At 40.9% G+C, this 20,226-nt stretch overlaps 1 pseudogene; it reads left to right on the top strand.

The window, feature by feature from the left end:
* Nucleotides 1-20,220, top strand: part of LOC122112368 — a 49,518-nt pseudogene extending 29,298 nt beyond the window's left edge.
* Nucleotides 20,221-20,226: the final 6 nt, after the last annotated feature.

Here is a 20,226-nt window from a genome sequence, read left to right as displayed (position 1 = left end):
AAGTACCTTGTCAAACGTTGGCACATCTCTGAGTTGCTCTTACAAGATGGAACCTGAGTCTCTATAAACACAATAAAACTCAACAAAAGAGTCACATTCAGCCATACTCTGCTTATTCATTAATGTGGAGAAGGGAACTTCCCAGAAAACTTGTGATTCTTTCCTTGTATCTAGTAATTTACCTATTTAACAAATATTTACTTAAGAGTCTACATGCCCAAACTCTTCATTTTCACCATTTAAATGTAAATATTTCTCAGCTCTTTTATCCTTCGATGTCCTCTAGAAGGTGGTGAGAATAACCTTTTCTTTATGACTCAGTCTCATTGTGAAATCACAGGGAAGACTAAAATGTTGCTTTACAAAAGCATATTAGCCCAGAAGCCCTCTGATAGAATCTAACAAACTATCGGGATACAAAGATGAGCTGCAGACATGGGTGTGGCATAATCCCCACTCACTTGGTCTACCAGAGGTGACAGAGAGCCAGTATATCCTAACAAAACTCTGGTACCATAGAGTGAACTGGCAAGGAAAGACTCCAGGAGAAAGAAGGTTGTTGACTGGCACCGTCATCCTATATTATAATTGGAGACTGCCTTAACAGTTAAAAGTCAAATATGCTATGTAGTGTCCCTGTCACTGTCAGCAACCTTCTCCACTGCTGCTGGTCTACTTCCTGTGCCTGTGCTTTCTTCCACCCACCTGTCTCTGACATGTGGTTCCTGTAATCTGGGAAACCAACTTGCCAGGCTTCCTGGAGGGTGAGAAAGTCAAGAGTCCTGAGGCTAACAGGGCTTGGAGGCTCTGCTTGACTCAAAGATGCAGGTTTTACAGTCTGAACCTACAGTGATCTTTCTGATGTTCACATGTCTATTTTTCTGTCTAATTTCCAAGATTGCCAAATGTGAAGTAAGGAAATTCCCTGGTATCAAGATAAAAGCAGACCAAGATTCTATTTCTTCAAATAAGAGAACTTTTATTTTAGAATCTCTCAACCTAAGAACTGCCTTCACTACTAACTTTCAAATGCAAATACTTCTATTGACTTTTGTACTTTTACATTTACTTGTATAAAATACATACTCAGCATATTGTTGAAGTAAATATTTCCCCTCTCTACTACCTCCCCACCCTCCCCACATACACTTGAAAATCCTTTCTCTTCATTTAACCCAACAATCTCTGAATTCACCAAGTAGAAAATGTTCCCTACAGAATAAGCCATTATATTCAAAGATAATATGCTCCACCCCATTAATGTCAGCCATCTTAGAAAATTTACTTCACTGGCTGACATTATAAGAACATTAGATAAAGGAATATATTAAGTGCATTTATAAGAGATAAATTTAAAGCATGCATATGCACACATAAGAGCAAGCAAGCCACAAGACACATGGCTCAGTTAAATCCAATGACTAGTTACAAGAATAAAGTCAATTCAATAACTAATTCTGCTGAGCTTTTAGTCCAGGGGCCTTAAGGTGTCTACAAATTAGACTTCAAGTTTATTTCCCATCACAGAAACATTTTGTCTATAAATTACAAAGCAAGTAGTGGTGGCACATGCCTATAATGCCAGCTACATTGGAGTTAGAGACAAGAGAATCATTCGTTTGAAGTCGGCTCCTAGACAAAGTTAGGAAGATTATCTCAAAATGAAGATAAAAAGCTGTGCATCAGTGGCTCATGTCTACAATCCTAGCTACTCAGGAGGCTGAGATCTGAGGATCAACGTTAGAAATCAGCCCAAGCAGAAATGTTCTTGAGACTCTTACCTTTAATAAACCACCAAAAACCAGAATTGGTGCTGTGGCTCAAAGTGGTAGACCACTAGCCATGAATGAAAAAGCCAGGAATAGTTCTCACGCCCTGAGTTCAAACCCCAAGTCTGACAATATCTAGATAGAGAGTAGATAGATAAATAGATAGATAGATACATAGATACATAGATACATAGATACATAGATAGATAGATAGATAGATATGTTTTAAAATTAAAAAAAAAAAAAACGAACTAGGGCTGTGGTAGTTCCAGCAGTAGACTGTTTGCCTAGGATGCCTAAGGCCCTGCCAAAAAAAAAATCATCCACAAAGAAAGAGGAAGAGGAAGATGAGGTGGTAAAGAAAAGAAAAGGAGAGAAGGAAGGAAGGAAGGAAGGAAGGAAGGAAGGAAGGAAGGAAGGAAGGAAGGAAGGAGGGAGGGAGGGAGGGAGGGAGGGAGGGAGGGAGGAGGGAGGGAGAGAGGAAAAATAGGAGGACTTGGGGATCACAATGTTTTTCAATTTAACATGCCCATTCATATGTGCAACACATCTTGATCAGAGTTCTACCTTCCATCATTCTTCCCCTGTCATCTATCCCATCCCCACTCATTGCATCAAATTTCTTAATTCCATTTTCAGGAATGCATACTGAATATTATGGTTGTATTCACCCACAATCCTCTTTCCATTAGTCTGCCTCCTCCTTTTAGTCCCAATTCCCACAGTCAAGACGTGTTTTGGCTTCCTGACATTCACGTTGCTAAACTGCTGATTGTTCTGGGGTTATACTATAGAACATTGCTCCGTCCTATATCATAACTTAGTCAGTTTGGAGATCACATTTTCAGTGAGATTGAATGTAGTTTCGGACTCACATCTGTATTCTATCTGCAAGATGAACAGTACCTGAGAAGACATCACTATCTAATGGATTTCTGATGCTTGAGTTGCTCTTGCCCAGGGCTTGTGCTGTTTGACCTTGAATACAGGGTCAGAGGACTTTTGGGATTCATTATTTATTCAGCCCTTACTAGGTGTATTTTCACTTTGCCCTTGGTTCAAAATGGCACACTCCTTCCTTGTTTGTTACATTGAAAATACACTTAGGCAGCCGGCCCGGCGGGGGCTGCCGGAGCCACAGAGACACAGGGGGCTGCTTGCAGATCACCAGGTACCGGATTGCAGAACAGCGGATCGCCAGGAACAGAGAAACCTACCAGCCGGGAGTCTCCAGGAGGATCCCACCCCACCCATCACTCTCCACCAGAGCGGAGAGGCTCCATCCCGCCAAAGCCGCCCAGCACCAGCAGCGCCACAAAGGGACCTGTCCGCAGACCACCCGCCCAATTGCGATCGCAACGACCCGGCGGGGGGCCGCCCAACCCAGCCCGCAACCACCCCAACTGAACTCGGACTGCAACAACAACTGACGACCTACAGGGTGAGTACCCATCAGGGGACAGGGAATCCATCAAGGGAGACCAGAGCTGGAGGGAATCCCCAGACCCTGACCTAGACTCCCTACCCCAACACCCGGACCACAGGACCCACTAAAACTGGGAACTGTTCGAGAGCTCCACCAGCTGGTGGAGCACACTCTGCTGGCCAGGCCAGAGCAAGAGCGCCCCTGGAAGGGAGCTTAAATGCTCAAGCCAGGAACAGTGCCCCTGGGTCAAGACTACCAACAGTAGAAGAAATTTGAACTGTGTCCTCCAGGCTGCATAACCAAGGTGGTATACACATTAGCACAGGCCTAACAAGCGCGCTCCAGGCTGGGGCCGGAACCAGGCCAGGGGACCGGCGCCTGAACAAAGCAAAAAGGGTCAGAAGTGGGGCTGTGGCTCAAATGGTAGGGTGCCAGCCCTGAGCTGAAGAGCTGAGGGACAGCACCCAAACCTAGAGTTCAAGCCCACAACCAGCCCAAAACAAACAAACAAAAACACATCAGGAACCCATAGCAGACTCCAGTATTTGGGAGAGTGCATCCAGAGCATCTGATCTTCCCAAGAGCACCCACAGGAGCAAACACAAGCAGTCTAGGCTGCTCAACCCTTCCAAAGGCGGGAATTGCTACAGCAGAGAGCTGAGAATCCTAAGTGAATAGCAGTTGGAAATAGGCTCCCAACAGAATCCAGATCAGGCACAGACTCTCTCTACCAATACAGAATCAGCAACCAAGCAAAGACAGACACACCAAAACAAGATTGAAGAGCAGTCTCCTGAACCCCCATGCGAAAATCACAGAGAAAAATCACAAGGTTTACCACTACCCAGGACAGCAAGCTCACCTCAAAAGCCAGCAGCCACGCAGGGGAGAGCCCCAGTGGGAGCAAAGCAGGAATGGAAGACAAAAACTACATCCAAGGGTTGCTGGAGGCAATGACTCAAGAAATAAAGCGAGAAATGGATCAGAAATTGAAAGAGCACAAGGATGAACTATCAAAAGATATACAGGATATCAAACAAAAATTGGATGCAAAAATAGAAGCTGCACAAACCTCAGTAAGAAGTGAGATAAACGCCAAATTAGAGGTAATGCATACTGATCTCACCTCATTGAGAGGTGAGATCAGTACTCTGAGAACCAACATTGAATCCATAAAGGGATCCATTTCCACCATGCAAACCACAATAGAAGCCACGGTCAACAGAGTGAATGAAATGGAAGGTAGAGTGTCAGATACAGAAGACAGAATACACCAACTGGACCAAAAAGTGACAGATATGGAAAAATCACTCAAATTAAACCAAAGGGAAATTCAAGAGCAAGCAGATAATGCTAAAAAATTTAACCTTCGCATAATCGGAGTGGACGAAGGTGAGGAATTCCAGAGCAAGGGAATGCAACACCTATTTAACAAGATAGTCAATGAAAATTTTCCCCACCTCAAAAACGACCATCTTAACTACATCACAAAAGCTTATCGAACACCCAACAAGCAAGATCCCAGGAGAAACACTTCTAGGCACATAATAGTAACAATGATGGATCTGAATAATAAGGAAACAATCCTGCATGCAGCAAAAATGAAGAAGGAGCTATACTACAACGGGAAAAAAATTAGAATCACTGCAGATCTCTCCACACAAACAATGAATGCAAGAAAAGCCTGGGAAAGCACCATACGAGCCCTGAGAGCCAATAACTGCCAACCCAGACTGATATACCCGGCAAAGCTAGCATTCACATTCGATGGAGAACTGAAAACTTTTAATAGCAAAGAAAAACTAAATGAATACATAAACATTAAGCCAGCATTACAAAGAATTCTAAGAGGGGGGACACAACCTGAAGAAAGCAACCAGGAACTGGGACCTGCCCCAAACAGGCATTACTCAAAGTCTAACTGAGCAAGCACAGGAGGAAAGGAAAGAAGAAAAACTTAGGAAAACGGAATGGCAGGGACAACAATGCATCTCTCTATACTTTCTCTTAATATAAATGGGCTGAATTCGCCAATTAAAAGAAAACGAACTGAGGACTGGATCAGAAAACAAGACCCATCCATCTGTTGCCTTCAGGAGACCCACCTCTCAGCCAAACATACAAACAAACTCAGAGTGAAGGGGTGGAAAAGGATCTACCAATCAAATTCCCCCAATAAGAAAGCAGGTGTAGCTATCCTGATATCTGACAAAATAAACTTTTCATTAAAATCAGTACAGAAAGACAAGGACGGACACTACATATTAATAAAGGGAACAATCCAAGAGGAGGATATAACCATCATCAACTTATATGCCCCAAATATCGGTGCACCCAGATATGTTAAACAAATGCTCTCAAACTTACAGAATAAAATAGATCCCAATATGATAACACTAGGAGACTTTAACACGCCACTCTCACCAAAGGACAGGTCTACCAACCAGAGGATTGGCAAAGAAGCTACCGAATTAAGTGAGGCCATACTTCAAGCGGAATTAACTGACATCTACCGAGTATTTCACCCTAAAACAACACAGTACACATTCTTCTCAGCAGCTCATGGAACTTTCTCCAAAATAGACCATATCATAGTTCATTCAAGGAACTTAAGCAAATACAAAGGGATCGACATAATCCCCTGTATCCTATCTGACCACAGTGGAATCAAGCTAGCTCTCAATAACAAAGCATACCGCAGAAATTTCTCTAATACATGGAAATTGAACAGCACACTCCTTAACAAGGCCTGGGTAACAGAAGAGATCAGAGAAGAAATAAAGCATTTCCTACAACTCAATGAAAATGAAAACACCTCACAAAGAAACTTGTGGGACACAGCAAAAGCAGTCCTGAGGGGCAAATTTATTGCCCTCAGTGCCCACATCAAGAGAATGGAGACAGACCAAGTAAATAATCTCATGTTGCAACTAAAACAGCTAGAAAAACAAGAAAAAATGGGACCTAAAGCTACTAGACGAAGCCAGATAACCAAATTGAGAGCAGAGATTAACCAATTAGAAAATCAGAAAACCATAACCAAAATAAACCAAACAAAAAGCTGGTTCTTTGAAAAAATAAACAAAATTGATGGCCCGTTGGCAAGATTAATTAAAAAAAGAAGAGAGGAAACCCATATTAATAGGATTAGGGATGCCACGGGAAACATCACAACACGCACCCAAGATATCCAAACAATTCTAACAGACTACTTTCAAAAGCTATACTCTCTAAAGGAAGAAAATCTGGCGGAAATGGATGCATTTTTAGAGAAATACAAGTTACCCAAACTGAGCAAAGAAGAAGTTAACCAATTAAATAAGCCAATATCCTATAATGAGATACAGGAAGCTATCAAAAGTCTTCCAACAAAAAAAAGCCCAGGACCAGATGGATTCACAGCAGAATTCTATAAGACCTTTAAAGAAGAACTAATACCCATACTCCTCAAGCTCTTCAGAGAAACAGAGAAGGAGGGAGCTATCCCAAACTCATTCTACGAAGCCAATATCACACTCATCCCCAAACCAGGCAAAGACCCAACCAAAAAGGAGAATTACAGGCCAATCTCCTTGATGAACACAGATGCAAAGATCCTTAACAAGATTCTAGCTAACAGAATCCAGAAACACATAAAAAAAATAATACACTATGATCAGGTAGGCTTCATCCCAGAGACACAGGGATGGTTTAACATACGTAAGTCAATAAATGTAATCCAGCATATCAACAGAGCCAAGGTCAAGAATCACATGATTATCGCCACAGATGCAGAAAAGGCCTTTGATAAAATTCAACATTCATTCATGCTAAAAGCTCTGGAGAAAATAGGAATAGAAGGAACATTTCTAAAAACAATAAAAGCCATTTATGACAGACCAATAGCCAATATTATACTTAATGGGGAAAAGCTACAACCAATCCTCCTAAAAACAGGAACAAGGCAAGGATGTCCACTGTCTCCACTCCTCTTCAACATAGTCCTAGAACCCTTAGCCAGGGCAATAAGGCAAGAAAAAGACATTAAAGGGATCCGCATAGGGAAAGAAGAAGTGAAACTATCCCTTTTTGCAGACGACATGATACTATACCTCCACGATCCCAAAAACTCCATCCCCAAACTTTTAGAAATCATAAGTCACTTCGGCAAAATAGCAGGATACAAAATAAACCCACAAAAATCAGTTGCCTTCCTATACACTGATAACGCACAGGAAGAGAGGGAAATAAAGGGAGCAACCCCATTCACAATAACCTCCCAAAAAATAAAATATTTAGGAATTAACCTAACCAAAGATGTAAAAGAACTATTTAATGAGAACTATAAAAAGTTAAAGAAAGAAATTGCAGAAGACACTAGGAAATGGAAAGACCTCCCATGCTCCTGGATAGGCCGACTTAATATAGTAAAGATGGTGATACTTCCAAAACTAATATACAAATTCAATGCAATTCCTATTAAAATCCCAATGACGTACATCACTGAAATACAGAAAACAGTCCAAAAATTTATATGGAACAACAAAAGACCTAGAATAGCCAAAACAATTCTAGGGGATAAAGACAATATGGGAGGGCTATCCATGCCGAACTTCAAACTCTACTACAGAGCTATAATCACAAAGACAGCATGGTACTGGCACAAAAACAGACCCGAAGACCAATGGAACAGAATAGAAGATCCAGATATAAATCCACAGGCCTACAGCCAGCTGATATTCGACAAAGGAGCCAAAGACATACAATGGAAGAAACACAGCCTCTTCAACCGCTGGTGCTGGGAAAACCGGGCAGCCACATGCAGAAAACTAAAAGTGGACCCCAGCCTATCACCATGCACCAACATCAACTCAAAATGGATTAAAGACCTTAACATTAAACCTGAATCTCTGAAACTACTGCAGGACAGAGTAGGAGAGACACTTGAACTAATAGGCACAGGAAGGAACTTCCTGAACAGAGTCCCAGGGTCACAACAAGTTGGAGAGAGACTCGACAAATGGGACTACCTTAAAATAAAAAGCTTCTGCACAGCTAAATCTATCGCAACTAAGCTAGAAAGACAACCAACTAATTGGGAAAAAATATTTACCAGCAATATATCAGACAAGGGGTTAACATCCTGTATATACAGGGAACTCAAGAAACTAATCCCTCCCAAACCTAACAAACCAATTACTAAATGGGCAAGGGAACTAAAGAGGGACTTCTCAAATGAAGAAATAAAAATGGCAAAGAAACACATGAGGAAATGTTCATCATCCCTGGTGGTGAAGGAAATGCAAATAAAGACAACCCTGAGATACCACCTTACCCCAGTCAGAATGTCCCACATCCACAAATCAGCCAACGACAAATGCTGGAGGGGATGTGGAGAAAGAGGAACCCTATTACACTGCTGGTGGGAATGTACACTTATACAACCACTTTGGAAAGCAGTCTGGAGGGTCCTTAGAAAGCTAAAGATTGACCTCCCTTACGACCCAGTCATACCACTTCTAGGCATCTACCCTGAACAACAGGAACCAATAAACAAGGACACGTGCACCTCCATGTTTATTGCAGCACTGTTCGCAATAGCTAGGATATGGAAACAACCTAGGTGCCCCACCACAGATGAATGGATCCAAAAATTGTGGTATCTATACACAATGGAATATTATGCAGCCATCAGAAATGACAAAATAATGGCATTTGCAGGGAAATGGATGGAGCTAGAAGGAATCATGTTGAGCGAGGTAAGCCAAGAACGAAGAGACAAACGGTACATGGTCTCCCTCATAAGTGGATGCTAAATCCAAAAGGTTAGGTGATACGACAAAACTAACAGGACTTAAGAAACAAAGAACTCCCGCTCATCTGGTTGAACCACTACTAAATATCCTCATGCTGCTGATCACAAATATGGTATATCACATGTGAACACTGTTATATATTACAGACTGTGGTAGACAATTTGCTCCAGGGAAGTTAGAATGAACTTGTGACTTTGAAATTATGTAATCATTTAATCACAATAAAAAAAAAAAAAAAAGAACCTCGGGGAAGGGAGGGAGGGAGGGGATGGTAGGGGGAAAACAATGGAGGGGGTAACAATGTTCAAGAGGAAGTGTACTCATAACCTTACTCATGTAACTGTAACCCACTGTATAGTAGCTTTACAATAAAAAAAAGAAAAAAAAAAAGAAAATACACTTAGATAACTTACTGCTAATTCTGAGATTATTTAAGTCCTTACCCAGAGAGGGCCAACAAATAAATCCTTCCTAATAAGATTAGTAACTAAACTTTATATAAGTAATGTTAAATCTACAGAAGTCAGTTCAAATATAAGCAAATAGATAATATTGTTTTTGAAAATAAATAGAGCTTTACTACCCTGCATCTCCTTTTCTTTTCTTTCTTTTCTTTTCTTTTGTTATTGTTGTTGTTGGTTGTGGAAAATATGTGAGATTCTTATCTCTAATTAACTACCAGAAAACTGGAAGTGGCATTGTGGCTCAAGTGGTAGAGTGCTCACGTTGAGCTGAAGAGCTCAAGGACAGCACCCAGGCCCAGAGTTCAAGCCCCATGACCAACAAAAAAAAAAGTATATAAAGCCATTCCAGCAGCTGATGCTATATTCTGGGTAGAAGTGTCCCTGGGAGAAAAGTAGACTTTTATTAGGGACAGGCCCTCTCTTCTATTTGTACTGGGGATGTTTTATCCACTATGCTCACTGACACTGAAAGAGACTACTGTCCTTGAAGTCAGACCAAAAAAGAAAAAAAAAAGGAAGAATGAAAAAACTTTTAGGGCCCCCTGCTGGTGAATATTAGACCTTGGAGGTAAGATCAAAATGAGAATAAAATAAGTTCAGGTAGCCGGGACCCAAGACCAGCTTCTACAAGCTTTTGTCTCCTTTACTTGATGCTTGACATTTTGTTTACATAGTTCATGCTTTTCAATCACAATCCACTCAATCTCTCTTGATTTAGTCTCCTCCCAAAGAGAAAAGATTTTCTTATACCACTCAGTTTGCTGCAATTTAAATTAATAAAGAGCATTTAGTACCTTGGCACAAGTTACCCTCTCTTCCTATTTTCTCAGTTGAGGTAAGTTTTTTTAAACCAAAGCCTGGAGGAAGGTCTATCTCAATGGTGGAACATTTTTCTAGCATGTTAGCCCTGCGTTCAATCCCCAGAACCACTTTTTAAAAAGAAGAAAGGAAAGACTCTTCTCCATGGCCCCTTTTGCCATTTCCCCTTCAAGGCTTTCCTTTCAATTCAAATGAACTTGTTCTGTCTGCTTTAAATAAATAAATAAGTAGCCCAGATCTGTGGCTTACACCTGTAATGCTAACTACTCAGAAGTCTAAGAGCTATGGATTGTGTTTCAAAACCAGCCAGGGCAGAAAAGTCTGTGAGCCAGCTAGGGAAAGAAAAGCTTGGGAAACTCCAATTTCCAATTAATGACAAAAAGCCAAAAGTGGAGCTGTGGCTTAAGTGACTGAGTGCTAGTCTTGAGCAAAAAAGTTCACGGCCAGTGCCCAGGCCCCTGAGTTCAAGCCCCAGGACTAGCATGAATGAGTGAATGAGTGAATGAATTAATTACATAGCTGATCACTAGTGGGTCACACCTGTACTCCTGTAATCCTAGCAACTCAAGAGGCTGAGATGTGAAGAATCACAATTGGAAGTCAGCCCAGGCAGGAAAGTCTGTAAGATTATTTCCAATTAGCTGCCAAATAATGCCAGAAGTGGAACTGTGGTTCAAGTGGTAAAGAGCTAGTCTTAATCACAAAAGCTCAGTGACAGCATTCAGACTCTGAGTTCAAGCCCCAGGACTAACACAAAATGAACTTCAGTGATGATGGAGACTTTAGTCTATATTTCTATTGTCTATATGTGTATAGCTGGTAATTATATGTGTATATTAAACATGTGAAATATGGTTTAGGATAACTGAAGATTGACTTTAAATTGTATGTACTTTTACTTAAATTGCAATAAGATTGAACACTTTATTATTCCTTGTCTAATGTTCATTTTAATGCAAGCCAAAGCTGGTACTGTGATTTTACTTTCAACTACTTCATGGGGGAGGCAAAAATAAAACAGGATTTCAGGCATCAACAACAGCTTGAGTGTCTCTTAATGTGCAAGTAATGAACAAATAAATAATGGGGCTGAGAAGGTGGCTCAGTGGTAGAGCACTTGCCTTGCATGCCTGAGGCCCTGGGTTCAATTCCTCAGCACCACATAAGCAGGGAAAACAAAAGCCAGAAGTAGCGCTGTGGCTCAAGTGGTAGAGCGCTAGCCTTGATCTGAAGAGCTGAGGGGCAGTGCCCAGGCCCAGAGTTCAGGCCTCACAACCAGACCAAAAAATAAATAAATAAATAATAAAAGAAGGGAAGAATAATGTAACATAACCAAAGGCAAATACATAGACCTTATATAATAGTACAAACCAAAACTTGGCAGAAATCTTTTTAACTTTTTCTGAGCACTAACAAGCACATTCCTATTGATGTGAATCTTTCAAATGCCTAACATGGTATTCAAAGTGATGTATTTACCAGGATAAAAAAATGTATTACTAGGAAGTGGTGCTGTGGTTCAAGTGGTAGAGTGAGCCTTGAGCTGAAGAGATGAGGGACAGCACCCAGGTCCAGAGTTCAAGTCCCACAACCAACAAATAAATAAATAGGTAAATTACTGCTTTTCACAAGGAACCAGGACCTGAAACGGAGGATACTCCTTGACCTTATTAAAGTTGAGATTCTCTGCCACTCCAAGTAAGGTGGATCTAACAAACAACCCCACTAAATCTACCTGAAAGGTAACTGGTCCAATTACTAGAACCTTTGTATAACATAGAACTTGTCCAAAGGTGCTCAATCCTATACTGAGCATTATAATCAACGAGAGAAAGTGGAATGTTTTATAAAGAAGGAAGCCAGCCTACCAGAGAATCTGATGTCAATGGCCCAGGGTGAGGCCAGGACATTAGTACTTTGTAAAATCTTCCCCAGACATTTCAAGGCTAGGAACAAGCACAGCCAAAAACTAGGTAACCCTACACAGAAGATGCACTTAGTCTCAGCATGACTGTGCCAGCTGCTCCCATGATGTCTCATGGCTGAGTCCTGACTTGAGTCACTCGCTCCACTCACATTCTCCACTTTCATTATTTCACATATGTGATCATATGCAAGACTGTAATATAACATAATACAGTAAACATACCATAATGAGCTTTACCCTGCCCTAAGATGTTGCAATTTATATCAGGGTAACATCCTATTACAAATTTTGAAATCTCATTGCTCATAGAAATTATAAAAGCTGGCTAGGAAGGTGGCTCAGTGGTAGAGTGCTTGCTTTGCATGCATGAGGCCCTGAGTTCTATTCTTCAGCATCACATAAGCAGAAAAAACTGGAAGTGGTTCTGTAGCTCAAGTGGTAGAGTGCTAGCCTTGAGCTGAAGAGCTGAGGGACAGCGCCCAGGCCCAGACTGACAAGAACAACAACAACAACAAAAAACCAACTCTGTGGGGCAGGGACGTATTTGATGTTGGTATAATTTGGGGAGGGGAAGGGAAAAAACAAATTGTTTAAATAGGGATGCAGGTGGACCCATTGCAACAATGAGATGTACAAGATGCTATGTCGAAAAGCGAACTTTACAACTTTGGGGGGGGGGAGGAGTGTAGTTGTGAAGATGGGAGGGCAGGGATGGTAGGGGAAAAACAAAGGAGGAGGCAACAATGCTTAATAAGAAATGTACTCATTACCTTGCTCATGTAATTGTAACCCTCCTCTGTATAGTATTCTCACAATAAAAAAACTTATTTTAAAAAAAGAAATTATAAAAGCTGAACAGCACACAAAACTTTGGAGTTGTAACGTTACTGAGTTACAACTTTCTTTTTATGCTGCCCAACCATGTGATTCCTAAGTTGACTAGGGAAGGAGACTCCTCAACAGGGTTATCCCACACACTGTACGTCTTCAAACACTTTTAAGGTTGAGCTCCACGGTAGCACATTCTCCCCTTTCCCCTGGATCCACTCTGGCTACCCCTTGCTGATGGTTCACCAGCAGTGCTCAGTTTAAGGAGAATCAGAATTACTTGAAGAATTTTCTTAAAAAACATGGAGTACTGGTTCCCTTCACAAAGTCTGTCAGGGATAGGTGGTCTACCACGTTTCCCATGCCACCAATCTTGTTTATTCTTATTTTTTTGCATTAGTTATTTTTTCAGGTAGAAACTCATGATTTCCCAGCCTGGATCAAGTTCCTCTGACCTAAAGCCTCACGTATATAGCTGGGATCTAGCTTATTGAGATGAGGTCTCATTACTTCCCACCCTCACCCCTGGTCTGGCTTTGAACTGTTATCTTCTAGATCTCTACTTTCTCAGGTTTCGATTACAAGAGTGATGCACTATCATGGCTGGCCCCTACTGTTATCTTTTTAATAGCATCTTTCTTGCTTCCTTTTATTCAGCTTCAAAAATAACTACTTATTTCTCTCTTTTTTTGCAACTATTACCCAGATGACCTTTTAGTTACTTGAGTTTCTGAGAAGATCTATAATCAAGAACTATGAGTCATGTGAACTTTTAAAGGATATATTTATCCCTTTCTGAGTTCTGTTAAAAATAGTATGATTTAATACATGATTTCAGTCCGAAAAATCCAGCAAATAGAGTGCTGTACTTGAGCAATTATGGGTGGAATTTTCACACAATGGATAGGAGCAAAGAACTGGAAACTTTAAAGCCAGACCCATAATCACTTAATAGCAAACTTCACATTTCTGGGTGATTTCTGAGCTGAAAGTTACTTCATTAACTGAAAAGAGTGGCCTAAATCTGACGGTTTAGCCCATATTTCTTTTTATGATGTGTGAATCAATCCTTTATCATGACTTCTTAATACATTTTTATAGCTGATTTTGTGTAAAGAATTGAAAACCCTTCTGCTGAAGAAAGGGTTCACATCCCTCTTGAGAATCTTTGCTTTAAAAACAAAAGGAATCACTTATAGAAAAATCTCTCTACCTTATGGAAAATTAAGGTTTTAAAAAATTATGAACACGTTTTTCTGTAAGTTATGAGCTATAAGCAGCATAAGATTTTGATTAATCAGCTGGTTATTTGATTAACCTTGGTAGCCTTGACAGTAAGAAGAAAGACGCAGTGCTAATGTTAACTCAAGCAGAAAAACACGGAATTTGCTTCTCAACTTTAGGACTTTGTGAAACTCTCTAAATCGATGGTACAATCTATGCAGAAGTAAAAAGCAAGTCCTTCATACTTTGTAGCTTAAATTCGATGCCACCAAGATACTTAAGATTTACTTCACTGATTCCTTGCCTTTTGGAGAATTCCAAGGTAGGAGATCTGAGCTATACTGTGGCTTATATGCCTGTACCACAGGGCATGCTTATAGCCAAAGATTAAAGCATGCTTATTCATTATTTATTTTCTCTTGAGTAGCAGCCATGTGCCCAGCACCATAGCATGCTCTGGAAAGACAAATTTATTAGGATATGTCTCTTGGAAAAGAAAAAGTTCAGAATTCCAACAGCATGTATTTATGGAGCTCTCTGGGCACTTTAAACATGTATAGAATTTTCTTTACAAATATAAATTAGGAAATTTGAGGAAGACTTCAATGACAACTGACATTCATTGTGTTTTTTCTGTTGGACAAGATGGTTCTGAGTCATTAACATGTATCTACTCATTTTGTTTTCTCAGTAATCCTATGAAATAATTACTAACATCATCCTTATTTTTATGCATAAGAAGGGAAACAAAATTTAAGTAACCAACCCCAAGCTTGTACAGCCTGGTACAGACTAATAGGTTAAGAATGACTATTGATGCTTCCTTCATCACAGATATGACGTAAACAAAATGATGTGGTTGAGGAGACTGCATAGGCAATCTTCTTTCATAATCATAGAAGTGGATTCCTCAAAGATAATGGGGTTAAGTTACACCAACATAGGTAGGTAGGCATGCTGTGTGCTAACACAACCATATTCACAGTTCAGGCTTTTCCAGGTCTATACCTATACCCTTACTGGAAGTGTTTGTTTAACTTGCAAATTCAGATAGCTAGGTAAGGAAGCAAAAAACATTAGGTTCTTGGCATTGGATTAAGATTAGGTGGAGCAGGAAAGTGAAATATAACCATGAAAATGAAAATGACCATGCATACTGTTCTAGTGCCTCTTATTACATTTCAATGCCTTAACTAAGTAATTTAGAGGAATATGAATTATTATAGGGTATAAAAGCTGACAAAGTGAGTGTGATGTTGTTGGAGACCTTTACAATCACACATGTGCATGCCAAGGAGACACAATGGAGGGAGATGGAGGCCAATTGGAAGATGCAGGAGAATCATCAAACAGATTACTAATGTCCATGGAAACATCTCTAGATTGTGTTTCTTGTGATTGGACACTACTGGTGTCTCCACAAGTCTAGGACTCCAGTCAAGGAACTCAATAGGTAGGAATAGTAATTTTAAGAAAAAATAACCTTTCCTCTACTAGAATATGTTGTTTACAATAAGAAGATAAGCTATTCTAACCAACAAAGAGAACAAGACTTGCCATGGATAATCAAAAAAGGAAACTACTTACACAGAGCTCTAACAATTTAGCACTGATTCTGGCCCTATTTACTGCTGATGATTTGTGTTGTTCTTGCTGTAGCTGGTTGTGGGGCTGGAACTCAGGGCCTGAACGCTGTCCCTGAGCTTTTTGCTCAAGACTAGCATGCTGCCATTTTAGCCACAACTCCACTTCCAGTTCTTAGATGGTTAATTGAAGATAAAAGTCTTATAGACTTTCCAGCCTGGGCTGACTGAACTGCCGATCCTCATATCTCACCCTCCTGAGTAGTTAGGATTACAGGCATGATCCTGAGTAGTTAGGATTACCAACTCCATTGGTAATTTGTGAGACAGAGTCTCACTTCTTGCCCAGACATGTGCCTGAGCACGATCTACATATGCTAGGCTTTCCACTAACCAGGCTAACAGTCACACACCACTGAATCCAGCTACTTATTGAAAAGAGGTCTCACAAGCTTCTCACCGGATTGGCCTGGAATTGAGATCACAACAATCATATGTAGCTAGGATTATGGACATGACCCTCTTGTGCCTAGCAGAAAATGACTTTTTGTATTTTCAATTTCTCCCTTCTTACTGTACCACCCAAAGAACAAGCATAAAAAAGATAAAGGAAGGAAACACACAGCACCTCATTGCTCCTTTTCAAATTTCTCAGCTGTCTCGTCAGCTTTAGAAGGAAATAGGAACTTTTAATTAAATATAATATTGACTGTTCAGTAGACCAGAAGCTTTAATAACTAGAGATGACAGAAATTACAGAGTTGAGTCGATATACAGTTAGGAAACCCCAGGGCATAGTGGGTAGAGGGATCTAAGTGGATTGGCAGGATGAGAGTTAAAGGGCAAACTTCCAATAAGGGTCAGTGAAATGCCTCCTCAAGCCACTTTCCAGCTGATTTGATACATGAAATGCAAATCATTGATTAACATAGAACTAATCTCAATATCATCTTTAACTACTCTGGTCCAAGTTCTGAGACAGTTTTTGTTATTGTTTGTTTATATGTTTGTTCTGTCCCAGTCCTGGGTCCTTGAACTCAGGGCCTGTCTGTGAACTCAGAGTGCTGTCCCAATCATTTTTGCTAGTGCTCTGTCACTTGAGCTACAGCTCTACTTCTAGCTTTTTGGTGATTAATTGAAGATAAGAGTCTCAAAGACTTCCCTGCCCCCTCTGGCTTCAAACTACAATCCTTATATGTCAGTCTTTTGAGTACTTAGATTACAGGTGTGAGCTACTGGTGCCCAACACTTGAGATTGTATTTGAAACTGTACACACAATAATGCAATCTGGATGCTAACTCAATGGTTAATTATAAATGTGCTAATACCATTAGTAAATACCACATACTATGCAGATGAATAACTCACTTTTCTGTAATCTGTCTATATAGCACATGAAACAGCAATAAATGCCAAAATCCCAACAGAAAAAAATTTACACTTGGATTGGTACCTGAATCCTAGCTCAGACTTGCCAATAGCCACCATTTATATTTCATTTCTTTCATAATATCTCAGTTCAAATGTTTCATGGATACTGATTGAAAAACAACTTTTAAAGGCATGTAGCTTATTATATGAAATTATGTGAAGAAAATGGCATTTTTATTTTTCATTTTTGCCTTTTAAAATTAAATCTCAAACCTAAGATGCAGATTATCATCAAGCTAAATCTTAACAGGGAAAAACCTAAGAGATTCTGTCAACATTTGACCTAGTTAACTTTCCCTAAATGGTATTCAGGGAATTAGATCCCTTTGTTTTAATGGACCCATTATCTACTCATCCTCATTTTTGTAAACATGTAAGAATATATAAGGATATCTTTCTGAAAAATCAGCAAATCTAATGATAATGACAGACAGTAACCTCCACAGAAGACAGACCTTTATTGCCTACACTCCTCAATCCCCAGCCTCTACTTTGAGAAGTATATACTAGATACTTCAAAATCATTTCTAGCTGTGACATTCTATGAATCAATTTTTTTCAATTTTTTTAAAATTTATTGTAAAGATAATGTACCACCACTTCCAACACAGTTTTTCTTGAGCCATTCATTCACTGAAGGACATCTAGGCTGTTTCCATACCTTGGCTATGGTGAATAGTGCAGACATCTGAAAGGTCTTCTTAACCCATGGAAAGCTAACACTACTGTGTTATTAAAAATAGCTATTAAAATATGTTACAAACTCAGATGGAATTATTTTACTAAGCTCCTACTAAGCAGAATTCTGGAACCCAAGGACAGTACCTATGTCCCTAAGCAACTCATAGTGTTCTAGAAAAGAGCAGTCAAGAGTGCTAGGCAGAGTTAAAAGTTCTGCTTTGATGGCTGGATCCTCCACACTAGCCTGGGCAAGATGGCAGCAGAGGGGAGTAGAATGGTTCCAGTGGTAAGCCTCTGACCGTTAAATTCGTCCCTAATAAGTGAACTGGCTGGGATGCTTTTCTGTCCCAAAGGGGAAGCTGGTTGGTACCATGAAGGTCTGCTGGGGACAGGTGGGGTGGCACTGTAACTATGGGATCTATGGAGCTAGAAGAGGAGCACTATGCCAGGTCATCCTATAAAAGCTTACCAGAGTATTTGGGCCACTATGAGCTAGGTTATAGAGAATAGAAGGCCTTGGTCCTTGATTGACACTGGGACAAGACTCTTGTCAATGTTAGCTGTCACAGCAGGTGCAGACTTCTGCTATGATATCGCGATTTTCAAGCATACGGCTAATGCTGCTGTGAAGCTTGCAGAGAAAAATGGCCTCAGTGATAAGATTAAGGTTATCAACAAACACTCCACTGAGGTGACTCTTGGGCCAGATGGTGACATGCCATGCCGTGCCAACATCCTGATCATAGAACTGTTTGACACTGAACTGGCTGGGGCTCAGGAGCACCTCCATCCTTTGATCACACACACAAACATCTTGTCCAGGAGAACTGTGGAGCAGTGCCTCACAGAGTAATTGTCTATGCCCAGATGGTGGTATACAGAAGAACGTAACCGTGGAACAAGCTGTTTCCTGTCCATATTCAGTAAAGACTCAGGGACCAGGTCACCATCCCTTCCCTTTAGAACTGGAGAGGTATACTGGTGCACCCTTTGTCTAGCCGACATTCAAGTGAACCAAGTGTCATCCTCTGATTTCAATCTCCCCAGTGATGTGCTGCCTATGTTCAGTGTGGACTTCAGCAAGCAAGCAAGTCAGTTGCTCGGCAGCACAGACCTCTGGCATCTGGCAGAGTTCAAGTGGTTCTCTCCTGGTAAGACACTGAAATGGACCCTGAGGTGAAGATCAAGTGCACCATGTCCCTCATAGCCAGATCTGGAGGAACCTCTAGATGCAGTGTACTTCCTGCCACAAGAGGAACCCATTGTACAGGCTTGGTTACCCACCATAATGACTACTGTACATGATACAGCCCCAAAGAGAATGGGAAAGTACAGGCTCAGCTGCTCTGGAACCTTCCTGAGTTTGGAGAAATTAGTTATCAGGCTTTGAGGACTCTTGTCTGATCCCAGACAAGCGTCTGCCTCTGTGTCCATGATGCAAGTCTACTCTGCATACTAGCCCATCACTTTGGGACAAAGCAGGTATTTACCATTGAAGGTTCAGCAGATCTTTAAGACAATCTTTAAAAATCATCATTTGGAAGATAAGGTTAGTATCACTGAGAAGTGTCCTGAGTTAGTAACTTCTGCAGACTGAGAGAGTAAGAAAGTCTCCCTCCTACTAAGTAAACCCTTCTTTGCTACCAGCCTACTGCCATGGCACACTTTTTACTACTGGTATGTCCACACTACTGTGAACCAGCACCTGAGGCCTGATGCTATGATGATGCCTCAGCCTGCCTCACTTCACACCATGATTGTGGAGTTCAAGGACCTGTGGTGAATCCAGAGTCCCTGTGGTGGCTGTGAAAGTTTTATTGTGTACATCATGGAGGAGATGATTAAGCAAACCCTGGATTTCTGGGCAAGCAAAGAGACAGAATCCCACCCACAGAGGGAATATCCCTGTTACAAACCGCTGTGTGCCCCATCAGATCCTGTCTTTTGATTTTCAAAAGCCTGTCCCCCAGCAGTGTGTGCCTACCGAGGGCTCCATAGAGCTGAGAAAGTCTGGTAAGAACTCTAGGGCCATTCTGTGGATAGAATATCACCTGAAACTGGACGCACAGTCAGCACTAACCTGATGGAGCTTGTGGAAGACAAGGGAGACTCTTGCTGGAACCCTCATTGCAAGCAAGCCATGTATTTCCTTAGCACCACACTGGATTCTGGAATGCCGCTCGATGGCCCGCAGTCAGCTATGCTGTGGAGAAGTCAGCATGGAGTTCAGGCTCACTTACATCCTGGTCTGACACCTCAACCCCCTATTTGAAAAATA

This window comes from Dipodomys spectabilis, unplaced genomic scaffold, assembly GCF_019054845.1.
Source record: "Dipodomys spectabilis isolate Male_0828 unplaced genomic scaffold, ASM1905484v1 ptg000094l, whole genome shotgun sequence".
Lineage (NCBI taxonomy): Eukaryota > Metazoa > Chordata > Mammalia > Rodentia > Heteromyidae > Dipodomys > Dipodomys spectabilis.
Note: the sequence above shows the minus strand (reverse complement) of the source record. Positions and strands in the feature narration are given on the sequence as shown.